The sequence below is a fragment of the Varroa jacobsoni genome, unplaced genomic scaffold (genome assembly GCF_002532875.2).
Source record: "Varroa jacobsoni isolate VJ856 unplaced genomic scaffold, vjacob_1.0 contig00058, whole genome shotgun sequence".
Lineage (NCBI taxonomy): Eukaryota > Metazoa > Arthropoda > Arachnida > Mesostigmata > Varroidae > Varroa > Varroa jacobsoni.
Window position 1 is genome coordinate 209,030 of NW_019214401.1, and position 21,213 is coordinate 230,242.

Sequence of the window (21,213 nt, forward strand, 5' to 3'; positions counted from 1 at the left end):
GCAATATGTTTTTGGTGCCCTAGCTATCATGAACTAGAAACAGCTCTTTTTTTTTGGAAAAAAAATTTTGGATATGTATATAGATTATACATATCCAATGTCGGCATCCACTAAAAAAACTATTAATTAACGTAAAACTTGGTGAACTCTACCTAGATGAAGCTGAGGTAAACGAAATGTGAGGATTTGTGCATTTTACTACCGGATGTCTCGTGTCGTTTGCTTCGCTATTAGAATATAAGTAGAAAAAGAGGTTTCCTGGTTAACTGCCAAGGTTGATTACCAGTCAGCGTTACAATTGAAGGAATCGCGCTCTTCAAGAACAGTTTTTAACACTAGTCACTATGCGATGCTAAAGGCGTAAACAATAATCTGATCCCAGAGAGGCAATATTTGACTGTAAAAGGAATAGCATTTATGCCGTTTATCCCGTTCTAGCATTAGCAACTCCGTGAAGAGCAACTGTCCACTATAGCAGTTACCTCCTGTCCAGCTTGAGCTGGGCTTTAGCACTTGAATTATAGAAAACGCATAGATGGCTCACATTCCTATTTTACCATATAATTTACTACCACTGAAGCTATTTCCTCTGGACCATCTTTCGAGCAACTCCTAAGATAGAGAATACGACAAAGACTAAACGAGTATACAGATACGCAAAACTCTAACCACTACGTTCTCTAAAAAGTTTTCATTGCAATAGCAAAAAAAAAAGCCCACTTCCGCTAGATGTTTGATGACCCTCAAACGGCGAGGCAGGAAAGAATGAAGGCGAAGCTTTAGAAAAAAGGAAATGTGACCATCGGTGTTTGTCATACAGTGGTTACTAGCACCTACTAATTGTTCGGCGCATTCGCTTATATAAGCTAGGCAACATCACAGAGGCAGATGCTTACGCCTTATTCAGTAGCAAGCGGAATAATTCCTTATTTATTTTATAGTCGTCAATGTAATCGTCGTAGGTATGTATATTCTATGTATAGTATGTCACCATCTAAGCTTCCACTGCTTTAACGAAGCTCGAAATCTCGACTAATTCGAGCTACTGTATTATCCAGTATCAGCTAAGACGTTGCGGAATACTTTCAAATCAACACGGCAAACATATAATATATGATAAAAAAAAAACCCAAGTTGAAAAATTGTATTTAAGCTTGTTAAGTTACCCCAATAATACCTACTGATTAGGTCCAAACCAGCCAGGTCGCAAACGTCCGGATCGTATGGCAACGTTTCGATATCGCATGTTTAGAACAGCCTATTCGAATCTTGCCCCGAGGTCTAAAAATGTTTATCAGCCATAGCATGCGCGCATACATGGCATGCATCGTATAATGCAGTAAGCTCCATTATATCCATTGTATCTTCTCTGGTTCCTGTGCATGCGATGATATTCGATTGTGGTCACTTCTAAATGATTACGTTGTTGTTCGACTCTCCCTGTTTTTACTTGTAGAAAAATGGCAGTCTGTCCTCACTCAAACGAAAACCGATCCGTGTCTTCAAAATAAACCCAGTTTTTATCGTCTGCCGATGGTCCGAAGATTCCGCCCCGTTCGTTTCAGCTGGTTTTGTTTTACGCTCCAAGAACGTATCCCAAGCGATGAAGACAACGACCGCAGACGATCACCGTCATCTTCACCGCCATCCCCGGAACGTCCAGCTGGATCGGTGATACCGATTTCTCTCGCTCTTATTGTTGTTGTTACTGCCGCCACCGTCGCCATTCTAAGTATCGTCATCCATCGTTTGTTGTGCTGTTCGCTTACATCACGAAGTTCGCCTGCTTCGTTAGCCACGCAGATTTCGAACAAGTCCACGGGTAAACGAAGAAAAAAGGTCTGCAGCGACGACGTTCTTGTTAGCATTTGTTTCGTCGTCGCAGTTATTTTCACGCCGGTGATGATGTTGATTCCTACGGTATACCTTCCTAGCCTTTTCTGCATTTGCGCTTCGTTTTCTCTATCGTCCTACTTGCACCATGTGTTCTACTATCTTTACGAGTTGATATTGCTGTTTCTGAGTTCGCTCAGCGCCGGATTCCATTCGTTCGTCCTTCTTCCAGTTGCTCTTGTTGCTCCTGCTGCTGTTGTTGTTATTGTTGTTGTATAATAATAAATGCTATAGTTGCTGTCGGCGATGTTGACGCGCAAAGAGACTATCCTTCGGGCGATCGGTCGCGTTTCGTTGCGCTGATGCGACGTGGCATCAGACGAACACGCGAACTAGCACGATGTTGTTGTTATTGGTGACGGCAATGATTCTGTTGATGATAGTTTTCTTCTATGAAGCTCACTTAGTCTTTTTCATTCTGTATCTATCCTATTAGCTCGTTCCGAGCACTAGAAAATGGCAAAATGCAGGTTTTCGGGTTTCAAGGTCCCTCCTTTTGTTAGCTCCATAGCGATTTTCAGCGGTAGCAATTTCGACTGTGTTGGCTATTAATACTACATACACACGGCAAAAGTTGCCAGACGCGTGCCATCACGGCCGGAACTTACCTGAGCTTTCACAGTGACAGCAGCGGTCGGCGTCGAACAGTCCGCCGACGTGTTTCAGCGGCGCAATGGAGCGGTGGCAATACATGACCGTGTATAACCGCGATTTTCTTTAGCTGAGTGTCGTTTCGGCAAATCTGTGCTATTGTCCGACGACAATATATTATATATATATATATGCGTGTGTGCGTGTATTTGTCCCTGGCTAGGGTTCGTAGTCACACATTACTGAGGCCCAATCGGTCGATTGATGAAGTTCAACAACGCACCATTTTTATGGTCGTTAGCTGTTTTCCTTTTTGTTTGTCCAACCCCTAAAAGATGATGGTAACGGAAAAAGGTTGATCCAACTTCACTTCATCGTCGCTGCACGATAGATAATGATCTGTGGGATCAAGACAGGTCGAGTGAGCGGCAAAAACAAAGAACCCTAGTAAGCGGACAGATTTCAAAGTGTTCATTGCACTGCCTTAAAAGGAAAAATCACTTTCCTTTTTCAGTTCATTGAATCGTGATGATGATATTATTTGTTTTTGCTAATTAGCTTTCTTCTATTCTGAATTTATCTCCAGTGGAAAAGTTTTTTAGCTAGCTGAGCACAGGAACTACTAGGCGAGCATTTAGAATTCATAGGGAAAAAAACGCAGGGTTCCGCTTCGAAACATAACTATACCTCTTTTCAGGTCAGTTTTCCCTTTGATTCGAATGTTGCTCCGTACGTCCTTTCTCTGCAGCTAGCTAGTGGTCAGTATCATAATCGTGATCCAACACTTCTGACATGTCAAAATTTTCGCAAGAGTCTCCTGCTAAACGTAGTGGACTGGCCACTGAGTGCATGCCCTTCTGGGAACATCATTTACCCTTCAGCTGATGTTGGCAAGGTGGAGGAGCCGTAGGGCGCGCAATGGAATTGCTGCTCACCTAGCCAAAGTATAGTGGATAAACTCAACGTGACAGACCGCACAGTTCTTGTATAAACATTATAAACGGGTTGGCAAAATCGTAAAGAGCACCTTCGAAACTGGGAATTAGAATGGCAGGTAAAATTGAAGGGAGCTCTATACACTGTTCATCGACATTGCAAAGAGCTACCGATCAGACAACACTGAATCAACTTATCTGTATATTAATCTATTCCTACAGGACGCTACGCTGCCGCACAGATCAGTATATTATAATGGGTCGGCATTTGCGATCCTAATCTCCTGAAGAGAGGGTGACAAAATAATGAAATTATTTCAATAATTTATGAGTACGCCTCATAAGATAACATAACAAGCCGATTTTATTATTTGGCTTGTTACGTTATTTTGCTTTTGAAACAACCAGGAGCTATATAAATCTAACCAATAAGTCAACAAATGACAACGTCCATGTTTTCATTTATTCTTTTGATATTTCTATTTTTATGGACTCTATTGGTCAGCCAACTTCCTTTAGACACGTTCAGATTCTATCATTTTTGTTTTTCTACGACAAGCTAGTTATCTATTAAGCCTGGTGATTTCCTTTTCCTTTCTACCAGACAATCTGCTTTAAATCGTCGTGCCTATAATTTGCCGAGCCGGTGTATGTAAAAGCTAATGTAATTAATTATTACGCCATCAATATAAGATTGTGTTGTCGAAAGAGAACTAACCGTTTTTATAACTAGGAGCTAAAGTATTATCCCATCCCAAACAATCTAAGTCGTGTCTGGGTCGGCATCGTTGGCGTATCTCTATTTAGATTTGAAATAGAACGTACTTAAGATGAGTGAAATTTCCGCAGAGACTCATTTGATTTTGATAAAGACACGACTGTTGTTCATGTTCATAACAAATTACCCTGTTTATGGCCAAGGTGGCTTACCGAATTAAACGGTCCAAGGGCTGCACTGTCGCTTTCATTTAGAGATGTCGATATGAAAGGAACTTCTCGTAGTGGTCGACCAATTAGGGAAAAAGCTGATGAAACTATTGCGGAAGTTAAGCAAAGCGGACACGTCAGTAGTTGTGATATCGCCAAAAAAAGTAAACATCCAGCACTAAATAGTTTGAGGGGAGATGGCTACGAAAAGAACTCGTTGTTTGGGTGCCACACGGATTGACGTGAAGTATTCCGACCGTACTTCCGTCTGCGAACCTTCACAAAGTGCCCACAATCACGTGATAAAAAGTAGATTACATACATCAATAGAATGCAAATAAAGAGAAAAATAAATTAACAAAATGTGCTTTACAATCTTTGGCAAAGCTCAGACTGATGCCGCTGGCGTGGGGCTATGTTTGGCGGGGTTGTTAAGGAATCACTCATTGTGAGCTGCTGCTGCTGCGATTTCGCGAAACGATTGACTCGGACCTGTGCTGTTAACAGTTAGCAAGATTAAGACAAGCCATCGAAAAAATCGATGGAAATCAGTGAATGGGAAAGGCGTCGTCAACCATCATGACAATGTCAGACCACGTACGCCTTTGACTACCCGGCAAAAATTGGGAGAACTTAAATCAGGAATTTTAACGCATCGCCCATACAGCCCAAACCTTGCGCCATCAGACTTCCATTATCTGTTTCGGTTGTTGTCGAACTCCTGCAATGATGTTAATTTAGCTTCAATGGAAAGGTGCAAAAATCACTTGTCATAATCTTTTGCCCAGGATCCACAAAGCTTCCACGATTACGGCGTTACGGCTTTACCAGAAAAATGACGGAAGGTCATTAATAAAAATGGCGCACATTTAATTTAGTAGTGTTATTCTAAAATATAAAAAATATTCGCTTCAATTCTGTTTTTAAAACGGCTAAGATATTTTCGACAACAGTATATGGGCTGGAGATACAGACGTTCCTCCTCAAGCCCGACCAATGATCTGTCTATCGGTTTACAGCGTCGTGTATCACAATTCAGAGCTTCCAGAATAGGATATGCGATATGTTTATGTGAGAGCACATGCAAACACTCGTTGTTTGCATGTGCCCTCACCACACGAAAACAGAACGAAATGACGAATGCCAACCAGTCCCCTACATATTCCACGAGTTCGTAGATAAGCAATCTACATTTCGTTAGATCACTGTGACCTGATGTGATCAACAAGTTTCCTCTCTGATTTCTTAGCCTATCAACATGGTTTCCTTGATTTGGCAAGTGGCCATCATTGATTTAGCTATATTTGATGCGCGTACGAACTTTAATAATTAAATGAACGAATGCCCACAGTTACAGCGACGTATGAAGTTTGCACTGAAGAATTAGCGAGACTGCTTACTATGATGTACTTCAGAGTTGAACGGTCATTATTGGTGAGTGCGCGCAGAAGTCATCACGAATCCCGGATTACGGGCAAGGGCCAATATAGAGCCATATAGTTACACAGATAGGCTGAGCTGTAGAGTTAAATAAATCTGTATTTTATCTGCCACCATAATACAAGCAGTAACTATTATATCAGCTCGTACCGCGCACGTCCAATTTAACCAAGAAAGGAATCTGCTTAGGTGACCCCTGTCTGAAGTTTAGCCACTTGAATTGATAGATCGAGTAGACATAGATCGAATTCGTTAATATTGCTATGCTGCCAAATGATCTGGATAAAATGACACAGCAGCGGCTAAAAATTAGTTTAACCATACGCGAAATATACAATGACAATAATGTGGATATAAACATGTAAGCTAACACTCTACCTAGGTTCCACTATTGCTATCTGGTATCCACTTGGCGGTGGGTAAATGTAGGAGCTCCAACATGTTCACCTCGAGGCCGACCAAACGACCCGTCCAACAGAACAATAGAATTAGCTGGAAAGGATGTTGGAGTTTGCAGCAGGGTTCTTTACAGGACTCCCAATAGTCACGTTACCTTTATAGTACTGTAACTTTCATGTTTTCCATGCCAATATCAGTTATCAGGGCTGAGGTAAAATGGAATAGCAACTCGGGGCCATAGGCGAGGCAAGATTAATCTCTTTGAGCGTGATACGTGCATGCCGAAGTCAGAAACAATATGTTATTTTGATGCCTCGGATACAAATTTCAGGTACTATATAATAATACGATAGACTTCACTAGGGTTGCTCTCAGTACGGGCTGTCTTTAGTCTGTTGTGTGTATCTGTAATATGAATAAACGTTTTACGGTATTAACGTCTGCTGCTAACCAACGATGGATGATTAATTAGATGCTTACTAAATACCCTCCACTACAGACAATAGCGGACAACACACGCCTTGTATAGCGATGAGTACATAGCAATAAAATATAATGGGTTATATTAATAACAACAGTAGTAATGGCCGAGAGATGAAAAGAGCACAAAGATTATTCAGTCGCCCTAAAATATGGGTTGGTTTTGAGCACTGGAAAAGCATCGGCTTCCGTAAGGTTACAATGTTTCCTGGTAAGACACCGTACTTCGAAGAGAGATGCTAGCAGTTGTGGAACGAATTAAATCGATCCGGTGGAGTCGGTAGGGAAAAGGTAAATGAATAGCGCGCACAAGCAGAGCGTGACCAGGCACATACGCACGCACGCACGCACGCACGCACGTCCGCTCGCCAGCACGATAAATGGAGATGGCAGAGACGATAGTTGGTTTAGCGAGCAGACCTGGCCGAAAACATCCTGCCCAATTGTTACTCTACAATGTAGAAGATTTACTGTTGACTAGTTGAAAAATTGCTAGTCGAAACTGCTCTACTAACAATCGTTAGATCTATCATGTAGTATCAACCTTCTACATGAAATAGAAGATACACATCTAAAGAAAAATGGACCGTGACTTTTACGGCAGTTATAAGGCTCTATATGTATCGTAATCGTATTGCGCATTAAACGAGCGTCGATATGACAAACAGGTCGAATAACGCACTAGCAAGCTCAGACAAGAGCGGGCCATTTCATACTGCATCATAGATGCGAAATAGCCTCATTATACAATAGAGATTCGTGGAACTTTCAACCTCTACGTACTACAGACTGGTACCGCGTGAATTACGTAGGATTAGGGAGTAGGCGGCGTGTCCCTATATTATCGTGCCAGGTATGTTGCCTTCGTTTAGACTAGATTCCTGTATATTTTTATGTGCTTTCAAAACATCCAATATGTTCTTGGCAGCACAGTTTCCCTGTGAGTTGTGTTGGGCCTTTTCGACGTTCTTTTGTGTATAGAATAAAATTTTCGGTTTTTTACTTCTTAGCCATCATATGACGTATATCAATACAGGTCACTGCACAAACATAGTCCTATATATATTTCAGTAATATAGAAGTCGTTTTTTCGTTTTTATCGCCATGAAATCGAAAGTGTTGAATTCTTTTATTCTCGGCTCGCACCGATCCGACGGGCGCTAGCAACCGCGAATAGAAGTTGACAGTCGGCTGTGTAGATGCAGGACATATCGAGGACTCATTGATGCCACAGAAAATCCATTTCTTCCAGTCGTCCCGTCCCGCCCCGCCGTCGTACCACAAAAAGCACCAGACGCCACAAAAATCGCTCGCCGAGAAGCCACCAAACAAACTGCAAACAAAGCTGAAGTGTGATGACCTTTTTGAGAAACGTAGAGACTAGCCAGCTAGCGGCCGAAGAGGCAAGCAAGATAATGGCTTCCAACTCAGCCGAAACAACCAGCCTCGGCCAACTTTCGAGTCATGTGATTGTGTACAACGCAATACAGCGAAAGCCAAGCTTTACGTAAGTGTATGTGGGTGACCATATTGAAAGCAAGTCAAGGTGGGCCGCCGATGCTGATTCGCGGCCGGAGCAGCCCGCTCCACAAATGCATGGAAACTCTTTTGATGACAAACGGAAAAAAATAACAGAGGCAACAGCACCGGCTTTCAAGAAGTTGGCAAAAGTGTGAACCGACTGATGAGACTCGATGATTCCGTGGTCATTTGAATTCTCCGGATACTCATAGAATAAAGTCTTGGTAAATCCAAATAAAAATTTACCGGGTTGGTGTAAACCAACACTCACGGACGCGCTGTAGTCTGTGACAGGTACAAACGCAGCGATACATTAGGGAATGGATGTTTGTGTATGACAAGTCACGAAATCGTATCAGCCTCGTCTCGCGTAGTAAGAAAGCATGAACGACTTCAGAAACTGATTAGGGGAGGCGAAATATGTCTCGATAGATTTTTCTTGAACATACGAGACTGTATAAATTGTATGCATAACAATATGACAACAATGCACATGGCGTTGTTTGTGATATGAAAAAAAAACAACAAAATAGCAATACCACAACATGAAAACGAAGTGAACGAGCGTGTGCGCCCCCGGCTAGACAATCCAACTACCCCAAGTTCATCAATCAAGCTAGCACCAAGGCACCATTTAGATTATTTATCTCAAATAGTTAGATAATGTCTCATTATGGCTAATTTGTCGCGAAAGGAGACCGACGCATCATAGTTCGGTGGCGTCTCATACGGAAGTATTTCGAAAATTGCCGAATCTGCTAACGATGCCTGTTGCACATAACGACAGCTTGGTCCGTTTTGTACGTTATACTTCAACCTAAGTGATCGTCGTTTTAATGCAATGCCAACATGTTGCAGAAAATACGTACTCGAATCTGAGGTACAGATAGGGCGTGTTGAGCCTAAGCTCTCTTAGAACTGATAGCGCGGATGTTCAAGGTTGGTCACTAGGCCCATCAAATTCAAACGGCACTACAGCGGCAGAATAAGCTTATTCTGATGCTATGCCGCATCAATTTCAATTTGTACGTTTATTTGTCGTCGGATGGACAGGTAACATGGTCCGACTGGATGACCAATACAAATAGGATTCGGGACTGCGAAGAACCTCCTGTTTCATCGAACAGCGATACCTGGTCGTCGTTTTTGTCCTTTTGGCTGTAATAATTTTGACTGTGTTTATTTAATTAACAAATCCTAATAACATTTTTGTAATGCTGCTGATAATTAGTATTCTATTAGTTTATTGTTTATATTGAGGCTGAACATTTTTCTTACTCAACATTATATTCGGCCTAGCCCTCGTGCATAGTCAAATGCCGAACTCAACCACGCTCCTCCAATTCAAATACAGGCCGCACCCCCATTCTACGTATCTGACTTGATTTCGCGTATTGGCTGGTTTATCTAAGGAGAAATACGTAAACACAAACAAGCTTTAGCACAGTTAGATCTATTACCATTTTCTGATTAACGTTAATATATATATATATATATATATATATATGCAGTCAAATGATTTTCTTGCGACAGAGTGTAATACGTTAAAGCAGTCGATAGTTTGTGTTCTTTCCCGTCCAGTTGTGTTCTCGTGCTAGACTAGTTGGCCAATGCCACCGTTATTGACTACTGCTGCCTCGCCAGCTAACTATCTGAATCACCGAAACCGAGGTGTAACAACGCTTAGACTTCTTTCTGTCTGTCTACTTCTATTTGTATCGCGTGAACATAAGTCCTGCGTTTAACTCCGAGTAGCCAGCTGCACGCGTATGCATGCACAGATATCCGGATACGACCGTATTCGTCTCTCCATACGAAACAGAGTCCATCTGTTGCCAGCCGATCGCTGCTCCAGCAGAGAAGCAGGCAATTAGCAGCGCCGATCAAATGAATAGAACTTGGATGAGGAAGCAAGACCGTTCACTTCGATGACGAAAGTGATCTGTTTGCGGGTTGAGAGCTGGCCTGCGTACTTGGGTGTACGTTTCCGTGCAACAATACGAACATACACAGACTCACGTGCACACACGCATACATATAAACACTCTAGTATAGATTGTAGAATACTAAGCTGACGGTCGTTAACGTTCTATGGCTCGTGAGCTTGTAGCGTTCAGTTGAGCACTGCCGTAAATTAAGTATTATTAAATGTCGCAGCCTGAACGAGGCATTACGAATACAGATGTCGGATAAACACATGTTAAACTTTTATGCATCAAGCAAGAAAAGGGTACCCAATACCTCACGCGATGATTACAAACCTGCTACTCTTTTTTAATTGACCTCTAAATTTGTAAGTGGAACGCTAATTCTTCATTAAACTTGATACAATTTCCATTTCTCTTTCAATGATTGTCCTTTATACAGTCATTTCTGCAAAAGGACGACGCAGTTGAAGAGCAAGAATACGCCAGAAGTCATGTGAAGATTTTGGCTCGTGGCAAGTCGACTGGCCATACACGTGGTAAATCCTTGTTGAAAACAATTCTTTGTTTCACGCAGTGTGATCTTTCCTTCATGTTGGTACGATAACAGAGTAACCGAAGAGGTAATATCTAACGAAAAGTGCACGTGGAAAACGTGAAGTTTCCTCCCGCACCCTGCTCCCTACTTACATACATATATGCTAGTCTTTCAGAAAAACAAAGAACGGCAAGTTAGATTTTTTCGACCGAAAGTGCCCAATAAACATACTGCCATTACACGATTACGCGTTCGTGCTGATTTAATTTTTACTGACGATTTCAGAAAGGCAGAAACACCATCGGTTGCATTTAATTTGCAATCGATTCCACTCATGTGGTCGCCCGGCTGTTGACATCAGCGTTTGAGCGAACACTGAACAGACGTTGATTTCCTTCGGAGTCGCCCTTCAAAAAGTTACAGATGACTCGTCGAAGTGAAGACCGGATTTACTGCATAGTTTTCTTCTATATCAGTCTTTTTGTGTCGCCGCCCCGCTGATCTTACGTGTCCAACTGATCTCAACACTGCCTACGAGTAAAAGCAAATCGTTAAAAAGCAGACCATGTAGCCTTGTACTTTTAAACACACAACCGAACGCGGTCATCAGAATAAGGAATTACCACTTTATATTATTCCTCACCAAGGTGAAGTATTGAGGAGAAGCAATGTGTTCGTTCAAGATCACTTACAAAAGTATGGAGTCGTTAGAACCTAGCTTGAATAGATTTCCGTGATCTATTGAGATAAATCCTCCTTCAGCTAACCAAGTTGGTTCGATCGGGTATGAAAGAGGTCATAATATTATTTACGCAACCTTGCTTACCTACTTACCAAAGGACCTACACTTTGAGTTCATATTACATCATATCGATAGATTCGATCATTTTTTTTACCTCAAAATTATAAATCAGTCATATTTGTACTTCACCAGAGTATTCATGTTCCCTGTCATTATTCCTGTTTCATGGGCGCTCTTCTCGATTGTTACTCGAGGGCCTTTATCAGCAATCGCCATTTCGAAGTTAACTCAGACGCTATATATATTGAACAGACGACCAAGACTCTGTCGAGTGCTGCAAACTTATAATCTTCTCACACAGCATAAAGGGCTCGCGTACCGTATGCTAAATTGAGCTCTCAAAACTATTAGACATGTGGAGTGCGCCTCTTCGCTATCAAATTTGCTAATTTACAGCAACGTAGCAAGCTGCGTATTATCTATAGTACGCCATGGAAGCTGCAATTTGTTGGCACCCCCTTCCCCCAAGAAGGGCAGATAGAATAGGTCGTGCATCCGCTCATGGTCGTTCAGTGACGCCACGAACGACAGATGGGTCACGTGAGGTCTCCCTTTCGCCGCTGAACCGCCTCAGAGAAGGTGTTTTGATCCTGACAATATGTAAAGTTATGGTATTACGAAAAGTTACATCCGAATTGGGGTAAACTGAAAGTACCAGAATTGTTACCGATAAATATACAGTCGCCTACTGTTTTAACTACAGGCTTGAGCTGATATACACTGTGGATTAAATTCATGCAGCATACATTCACCATGTTACGACGTTCTATTATCGTTTTAATAATAATAATTTAGTAACTAATCAGGGATTATTAGACGTTAAGAGTTAGCAGAATGAAGGAATTTTTTTTTCCTGTCGTTTCCAGTAGTTCCGATATGAATGGACATTACAAATACTTGCCCGTGCCGACTAAACGCCTTGTTAAAGCATCAGAATCCTTTCACCGGTCGTGACCCGGTGACTATTAAGCGAATGCGTCTGTTTGTGTATTCATGTCGGATCGTATCGTAGAGCTGTTCAACACTTCACGTAAGGGTGGGGGGTTGATCACTTCGTCTCGATACGAGCTGCCGTTCAGTGTTTGAACGTTACAGTTGCTGTTGATCTACACCTCCGTAGAGTTTCAAGCTGGATTAACATAACGTATGTGTGTTCATCCTATTGGAAAGTGCTCCTATTAGAAAAAGAAGGGCAACTCATCTGTTAAGCTAAATACTAACTATCTCTGGTCGGCCAACGTTCGTCAGCTGGTACAGCTACGCAAGGAGCTACTGGCAGCCGGTAACCGCCCTGTTCGAGTTACCGAAATGGCGCAGATTGTAGACTCACTTTCCCGCCTGCAATATTAGAACTTTAGTCAGAAGTTCGGCTGGCTAGGGTTGGACCAACATCGGTACGACCCGACGTATTGCTAGCACAGAGGTGAAACCAGCTTGTAAGCCCAGCATACATTGTAAATTTCGATCTAAATAGCTGGGTCTTGCTTATTAGTTGATCCTTAAAAATGGTGGAAAGTATTTGATAAAGAATTCGATAATTTTGTCAACATAGTGATTATAATTGACATGGTATCTTTTGAAAGTGTAGCTTAATTTGTGTACAGAGTCCAAACGAACTGGAAATCGCTAATATACATACTAATTACAAAGGTTATGACAGCGACGGCAAAGTTTTTATTTATTTATTTAGAGAGAGTAGATCTAAATTTAAACGTAAATGTCTCGCTATTTTACTAATAGTTCTGATATATCCACTGGGTGCAAACGATACTAATTGAACCTGTGGAGGTCGACATAGAATGAAATACTAGCTCTAAAGAACAATGCGGAGATTCTACAATTGATTGGGGCCTATTTGGTTGTTTTCAATAAACATTCCTCAGATATTCCGATGTATTCAGAATGCGACGTGGTAGCCCGAATGCCCAAAAGAACTGGTCTAGCAAAACAGAACTTCAAGCGCCAGTTTATACAAGTCATATTTTTCAACATTACTGACTAGCAAGATGCATTCGCAAATCTAGAAGAATATGGCAGAGATTTCGACAGGTGACAAAATTGGTCTTCTACAGATAGCGAAAGGACCACGTATGGAAAAACATTGACCACTGCGTAGTGAGGCTGATTTGTCTCAGTTTTTGTTCCGAAGGCTCCGAATCAACGTTTTTTTTTCATGCTGCCCCATGGCGCACAGCGCGTTTGCTGGGGAAGAGGTCATACTGCTTGATGGCTGTTGTTGAAAAATCAAGTCAATCGCTGGATCAGCCCATGTCAAGATCGCAAGAGGAAGTACCTCTATTACTGAGGAATTTATAATAAAGCGCGTGAAGCAAGTGAGCTTGAGTTCTAGAAGGCAGTGCCTCCTTGAAAGTGGCTTTTGTCGATGACCCGCTTAAGGTTGGGAGGCACCGGCGATTGACTTGATGATCCGTTCACCTTCGGAGTGTACCGAAAATAAACAGCCCACGTCCCTTTTTCTCATTCGTTCCATCTTGAAGAAAGTAGCTACGCTGCAAATATACGCACATGCCTGCAGATAGATCAGCAAGAGTCTTTGTAGTAACGACAGTAATCTATCAGTGATCACATACGACGACGACGACGACGACCCGGGATCAGGTGCCGTCACGATGGCGACGTAGAGCTTCGTTTGTGCTTTGCCTTGTAGACAGGACCAAACGAGACGTTGTCCTAGGGAGAGACTCCACTAAATTTAATAACTTAAACTCCCATTGTTTGCTACTGCGTCTTTTGCACGTTGCTGTTCTGCCACCGCCCTTCGAGTGTAGCGGCTGTTCAATACAGGGGTGGTAGCAGATAGCGTGAATCGCGCCAGTTCTCCCTGGGGACGCCCTCCGTATTCGCTTAGTATCATGATATCTTGCCTCTCGTTTCGCCGCATTAAATTGCCTTTTGGAGTTTTGGGCGTTTCTTTAAGAAGCGCCACGTACAACTCTCCCTCCAGATGGGCCACGTTTGCCTGGCCGTCGTCACTTATGTAGAAAACATCCTGCCCTAGTCTGGTCTGGGTTACACTAGCCGCAACCTCTTTTTCTTTCGATCTGACAAAACTGTGGGGCAGACGCGTCCACGTCAGTGAGCCTAGTTGTCCAGAAGGTTTCATGTTAAGGAATGCAAAAAACCTCCCTTGCTTAAGCGGGTCAACGCTATGGGTGCAATGTAATATTGACGATGGGCCATTGTGAGTGAAACTACTGCGACGGAACCCAGAGATACACGTTCATTAGCGGACGGACGTTGGGAACCATTACTTGAGTGCGTGCTGCACTGCTTGAAAGCGGGAAGTTATTGAGACTTTGGTGTTGAAAGGCGTAGATGTACGTGCGTGTATTTGAAGCTGAAGTTTCTGCGTCAGCTGACTTTTTTTCGCATTTTGATCTAATGATGATCAGTAACAAGTTTTGTAAGCATCCATTTATATGAGTGCTGGTTTACGAAATATTTAGTATAACATCATGGCATCTTTGTAGTCTTGTAGGGAGTATCGTTTCTGTAGGCAAGTGGCACAACAAGTTTGTTGTTGCAAAAACAACCAAAATCCTGTAATTTGCCGGGGCAGATTTTAGAGTTATCGCTGCATGGATAAAGCAGCAAAGATGAGGAACATGTGAAGCGTAAATTTTCTTTCGTTTCTAATAAACATAAATCTTTCAAAGGTACAAGAAGCTCAAAACAGTTTACTCTTTTTTTCCTAAAAGCAATGAACAAAACTACTTTCATTATCAACAATACGTTCTACAGGGTTTAGCTAGAGATTTTGCACCTGGTTACTATCCCATTCGATAAAAATTCCATGAGAACAGCACAATTTCAGCGACCGTTTTGTTTCGTAATTTGAAGGTAGAGAGAACTTGGATTTGAAGACTGTCTTTGGTATGCAGCCAAACAATGGAAGTGCAGATTCGTATGGTTGTCAGGTTTCTCATGACACCCCTACAGGTCCCGCATCATTATCCTTGGTTTCTGTTAATCTTCAAGATCGTTTTAAATTTCGCCATATCCAAGCGAGTTGGCACAGTCATGTAGAACTATAGATAAAAAGACCATTCGAACGTCATGCGTAGGAATAAGCAAGGTCCTTTGGAGGCCGACACTGCATTTTCCGTTCACCCTGTTTCACGCATAGGACCATATTGGGCTTTTATTTCTTCAACGAATTTCGACAAACTCTATGTTTTTTATCATTTAAAAAAGTTTCCGGCAGTATCGTTGTTCGCTGTGTGAAACTATTAAACAAAGAGAAGAACTTGATTATATCCAGATAGCATCACTATTAGACAGAGGCCTGAATGAACAAAAATGTTGTGACAACAACCTGTGTCATTTATCTAAGTGCACCTATCCATGCTAAAGAGGAGCCTAACCAGCCTACATGGATGAAGTGGTAACTTCAGCAGTTGCATGTTTGTAACTGGTTCGCACAACTTTCTCTGCTTTTTTTTTTCACTGTAGGTTATTTGCTTGACGAAATCATAAAACAAGCGAAACTTCCACTTGGAAAAGGCAAGCTCATTAAAAAATGACGTAGATTCGTTAAAACAACATAAAAGTATGCTATAGACAGCAACGGAACTCGACAAATGTGATAGCGCTCTTTTGAGAACTAATAAGATGGCTGAAACTATGGGCCTTACCATACACGTTCTTGTCGTCATCAGTATCCACTGCCCATAATTTTTAAGTTATATTTTTCCTGCAGCATCCGAACTCCAGCTGTTTGTTTTTGTCTAGAATGAATGGTTATGTAATATCTTGGTGAACTTGAAGAGTCATCAGATGCGGACGAAGAGGTGATTTTGGCAAAGATGCCATGATCTCTTTGTGGCTCTCCCTGTTCGTCAGAACCTTACAAAGTAAATACACTTTAAATTGAAGTTGTCGACGGGAACAACGATCGAAGCGAGCGTTAGTTTTCCATATATACCCCTCCCGCCTCTTAAGAGCAGTAGGAGTCCTCGTTTTGTGTTCGTACAAATTAACGTTTAAATCAGGGCTTAATTTAGCATGTCAATATGGGGCATTACGCCAGCTAGAGAATGTACTCCGATACAAACGTCTTCCCCCTCTGTCCGGCCGAATTTAATAGCTGTATAATTGGACAAGGGTGCATTTTCGTTTACAGGGTGTTCAAGATAAACTGGGACACATCTTGGCTGGATGTTTATCGACATAAGCATCCGCTAATATGTCTAATATATTGGCCGCAAGTAAATTCCTACTAAGTTATAAAAAGATATAAACCCGAAATCAACGACTTACCTCATTGTAAGTAAGGATGCGGCCTTCGAAGCGCTATTCTACATCGGGAAACGCATGACATGACTCTACAAGTATTTGAAAAGGTGCCAAAAAATTATGTTTGCACATTTTGGCGGCTAAATTTAGCGGCCTAGCGGATTCAACTGGTTCACGCGAAGCTAAGGTACAAGTCTTATGCCATCAACGTCAGGAAAAAGTTCGCTTAGTATTATACTTGTGATTTATATATATATATATATATATATATATATACTAGTGACTTCGTCGATGGATATTGCTACTGTCTTCTCTCATGCACGGAACGGCAAATCATCGTAATTTTTTTCGGCTATAAGAAAATCCACCGTGGATGCAAAAGTCGCTTTTATAGGAATAACCGCTTGCTTGAGTATGATCCAGATTCTGTTTCCATTGTACGTTCGACAAAACTTCCACCCAATGCCCACATGCTGATTATCATGATACACCACGTTGCCTTATTTATTTATAAACGCGTATCCATTAGCAGAAAAGTTTTTGAATAGTTCAAAAACAGTAATGAAACCGACCATAGGCTTTTCAATACGATAGCGCATTTGCTTCCACGAATATGGCTGGCCTCCTAAACGCGTAATTATTTCCTGAAAAAACGAACTTATAATTGCCTAGCAGGATAGATTCGAATCTGATCAGGTAGTGCGTATCAGACGAAGCGTAATTAAATTAGAGCGTATTGAGACCCGATACGACAACATCGAACCATAAACTGCCAATGTTAAAAAGTGTGTTTACAAAATCATTTATATACGATTTTTTGGACATCGGCCTGTAAGGTTTAGAAATAACATTAAATCAAAGTAGATAACCTTGAATACACGCGTCCACTGGGAATGTTTGTATCGGCGAATGTAAAAAATTCTGTCTCAATATGCGTTTGTATTTAATGCCGTTAGGTTTGTTATAAACCGACATGGTGGACTGGATAGCTAAGCCTCAGGTTGAAAGGTACCAGGAGTCGCTGCTTCGAGCCTCGTAACGGTGCTTAATATCTCTGCGAGTAAACGAAGCTAATATTTATCCTTTACAGATGTACGAACAGCATAAGCGTCATCAATACAGTCCTTAGATGAAATTGTAGTAAAATTTCTCTGTTAGCCTAACAGCCTAGGCGGTAGCTGATAAGAGTTCAGTAGGTAGCTCTTGAAATGTATGTATCACAGATATGTATTGATAAACCATTGACTGGCAAAGCGATTTATGAAGAAAGCAAAATTTCGAGAGGAAACTCTTGCGACCTTCAAAACAACTCAACAAGAAGCAGAGCTTCCATCTATACGTGACTATTGTAAGCAACACAGTAATGCTGACCACGGTATTAGGCAACGTTCTACTTCTATTCCACGTATAGGTCCACTTGCTTGATGCGTACCTACGATCGCTGAGCAGTTTGTTCTTGATTAGAGCTCCAGAAACTGTTGCGTGTATGAATGTGGGCACGCAAACTACTAGGTACAGATGAGCATTCAATAGAAGACTAAATCGGATTTAAATATGGCAGCTTGTAGACGATGGGTTCTAATGCTGGGAAATTCGAGGACTGATGCGATCGTACGTGGCTGTGTAGCGATAAACCTATCGAATGGATTGGTTCAAGTAGTAAATATCCCGGCCCTTCTTTTTACTCTACTTTGTTGGCAAAAAGAGAATCTATTGCTATACACATTTGTTTCTAGACGCATAAATACTATGCTAACAATAGCTGCGATAGACTCGTCGAGGCGGACAACATTCAATAGGAAAGCATCCAATATTGGGCACGTCCGCGGTATAGCGGGTCACTTAGCTAATTCAAAAGCGCGCGCTGGCAAAAGCAGACAAACTTCAGCCTATTATTTGAAATAACGCTGAAGTACTGTGCATTAACGAAATATTATACATTAAATATTAAAATGATACAGGTGACCGTTTAAAGTATACATACAACAAACATTTAAGATTTAATAAGCGAAACTTGTTAAATCGAAATATTCCGTTCTGTATATCCGCTATGGCTTTCGTTTTCGACCCATAATTGATACTATGCAAACTGTGGTACATGATATACGATAAGGTGGCACTCTTCAAGCTTTGGCGTCGTTATTTGTTGCTATATGATATTTAGAACACTGTTTAAGCGATTAGGTAGGTGGCCTAACGTATGCCACTCAGGTTTTAATTGCATTTTAAATACATGATAATCTGGACCGATACACTATTGTTGTTATTCTGCATACAAAGGATCTGTGCTTTTCCTTCTATCGCCCTCCCACGAGTTGTTTTTCCAGTGTCACTCCCGACTTAACGATGTATTTTGCCCGTCTTCTGTATGGCTTTGATCAATGTCGAGTAGTTACGACAAAGTAGAGGATGCGTGACGATGGTGGATTTAGCAGAGTGCCTGAGTTCGGAAAATATCAGAGGGACCGGCGCGTCGTTTTGTTATAATTTCCGTTGTGTTATCAGCAGCCCAGCTGTACTTTAGTTTACACAAAAGAATCGATCTGAACGGGATCGATTTGGACACGCACTTTGTCAAAACATTTTGCTACTCTACGTTGCGCCCTCTAGGCCATTACGGGGGCAAGAGTGGCGTCGTACTAACCCGTCGCAATTTGTTCGCATAATAAATGTAATTGACACTTAGTACAAACGGAGGCACGATGTGAGATAGACACCACTTATACGACCGTATGAGCGAACGTGCTTTGGGACAGATGCACACGATTCGGTATGATGCTGCGAAGAAAATCTTCTCAATTATGTAAATTGTAAGTCGTGGTCAATACACCAACTCACCCATTAAATCGGTCCCCCGCAGAGTCGGCCACGTATGGAAAAAAAAATATATTGATACTGTAATAGGTTACATAATTGTTGAGTATCATAACTAGACAGGTAGACAGAACATATACTGACGAAAAATATAATTAGGCTGAAAAAGACTCTGCCGTAACTAAGGATCAATCGAGTAATTTGCTAGCATGAATTGAGCTAAGATCGTTACTAGAATTACATAATAATAATAATAATAATAATAGAATCTAGAAGAATTACAAGATGAAGACCATGCATTGTCAAAGTAACGCATTGTTGTCGAAGACTTTGAAAATGCATTTTCTTCCTTAAAACGAAAGTACTCATTAAGTAATACCATACGTATTTGATTTAAACAAGAAAGAAGATAACGCTGTATCCAAGTGCCAGGACGCTGTACCTTTAAACGGTCTATGGTACATCCTAGCCTCTGCTCCTTAGGAAACTTTATGTCCGATGCTTCAACAATAAATGCATTTTATTTTAAAAGATAATTAGCCGTAAATTTAATCATAATGTGAAATTTCTATGGGGCTAGCGTTATCTTCGCAAGGCGAACGACTTGTGGAGCTCGCTTAGCCAACAACTGCTTGTATATATATTTGTCAGGGTTCAACTTAAGTTATGCATGGTTACGAAATAAACAAAATTAACTTTAGTTAATTTTAGAACGTTCCTCTAGAACGAATCCGAAGATACGCTATAACAACTAGATATATAGGGGAAAGAAATCATGCGCCTACAATTGGCGTACGTCAATCATCCGTAAAACATATAGATTTATGGCTGAAGTAAAATTATTGTCTGCATCTTCCTCAGCTGAATGAAAAGGCTAATGGTGCACTATAGTTTGACCAAACGAAGTGAAAGAATTATGCTGATGTCATCGCATAACGTTTGTATGACGTATGTACGCGATATGTTACAAAGCGAGCCTCTGTTTATAGACGCTGAAAATTTGCCTAAAATGCTATCATGCTCTTATTAAACCTTTTTGTTCGCAATCTATTGACAGTATCGATCCCTAAGCTATCAATAAAGTACAAAACGATTCGTTGAAAGTTGTGTTTGCCAATTAGTTTCTGAGTATTGGTGCACCTAGAAAATAATCATGGACGAAACGACACCCTTAAATTGATGATGATCGGTAAGGATCGACAGGCAGCCGGCAATAGATATGGTAAATTTTGTCAAAGAAGACTTTCAACTCGTAAAAACAAGCATTTCTGCTCTCCCTGTTTTTGGCTGTACTCGAACGAACACTTTCAAGCGAAAAATTTTATAGAAAATTAACGAATCTCTCAATGGACGTACGCGTATTCAGGTACTGGACGCACGAAAAGCTTGTTGTCCATACGGTAAAGAGTCAGATATGGGCAAGCTCAAAACTGCTTTCGTAAATACAATAATTACTTACCTGTCGATTTAACATAGTTCCTATCAAAAGTATCCAATAAAAATACAGAAATATCAGAACAGGTTTTCTTTTTCATTTAAGTTCAATTAGGTCTGTGAAAGCTCGTCTTTCTCATGGCACTACACTCAATGTGTCAACGCTTGACGAGCGTGAGTGCCACTATCGACGCTTATTTGAGCGCATCTTCTCTTTCGTCCCTAAATCTTTCTATTTTAGTAAAGAGCTCTGACACA

At 41.3% G+C, this 21,213-nt stretch overlaps 1 long non-coding RNA gene across 1 annotated transcript; it reads right to left on the reverse strand.

Moving 5' to 3' along the window:
- Window positions 1-10,905: 10,905 nt before the first annotated feature.
- LOC111270684 (uncharacterized) lies at window positions 10,906-16,937 on the reverse strand. Its single transcript, XR_002686407.2, has 5 exons — window positions 16,732-16,937; window positions 16,107-16,317; window positions 12,673-12,789; window positions 11,581-12,041; window positions 10,906-11,180 (listed from the first exon to the last, which is right to left on the reverse strand). It is a non-coding gene; the product is annotated as an uncharacterized LOC111270684 (long non-coding RNA).
- Between the last annotated feature and the right edge of the window lie 4,276 nt (window positions 16,938-21,213).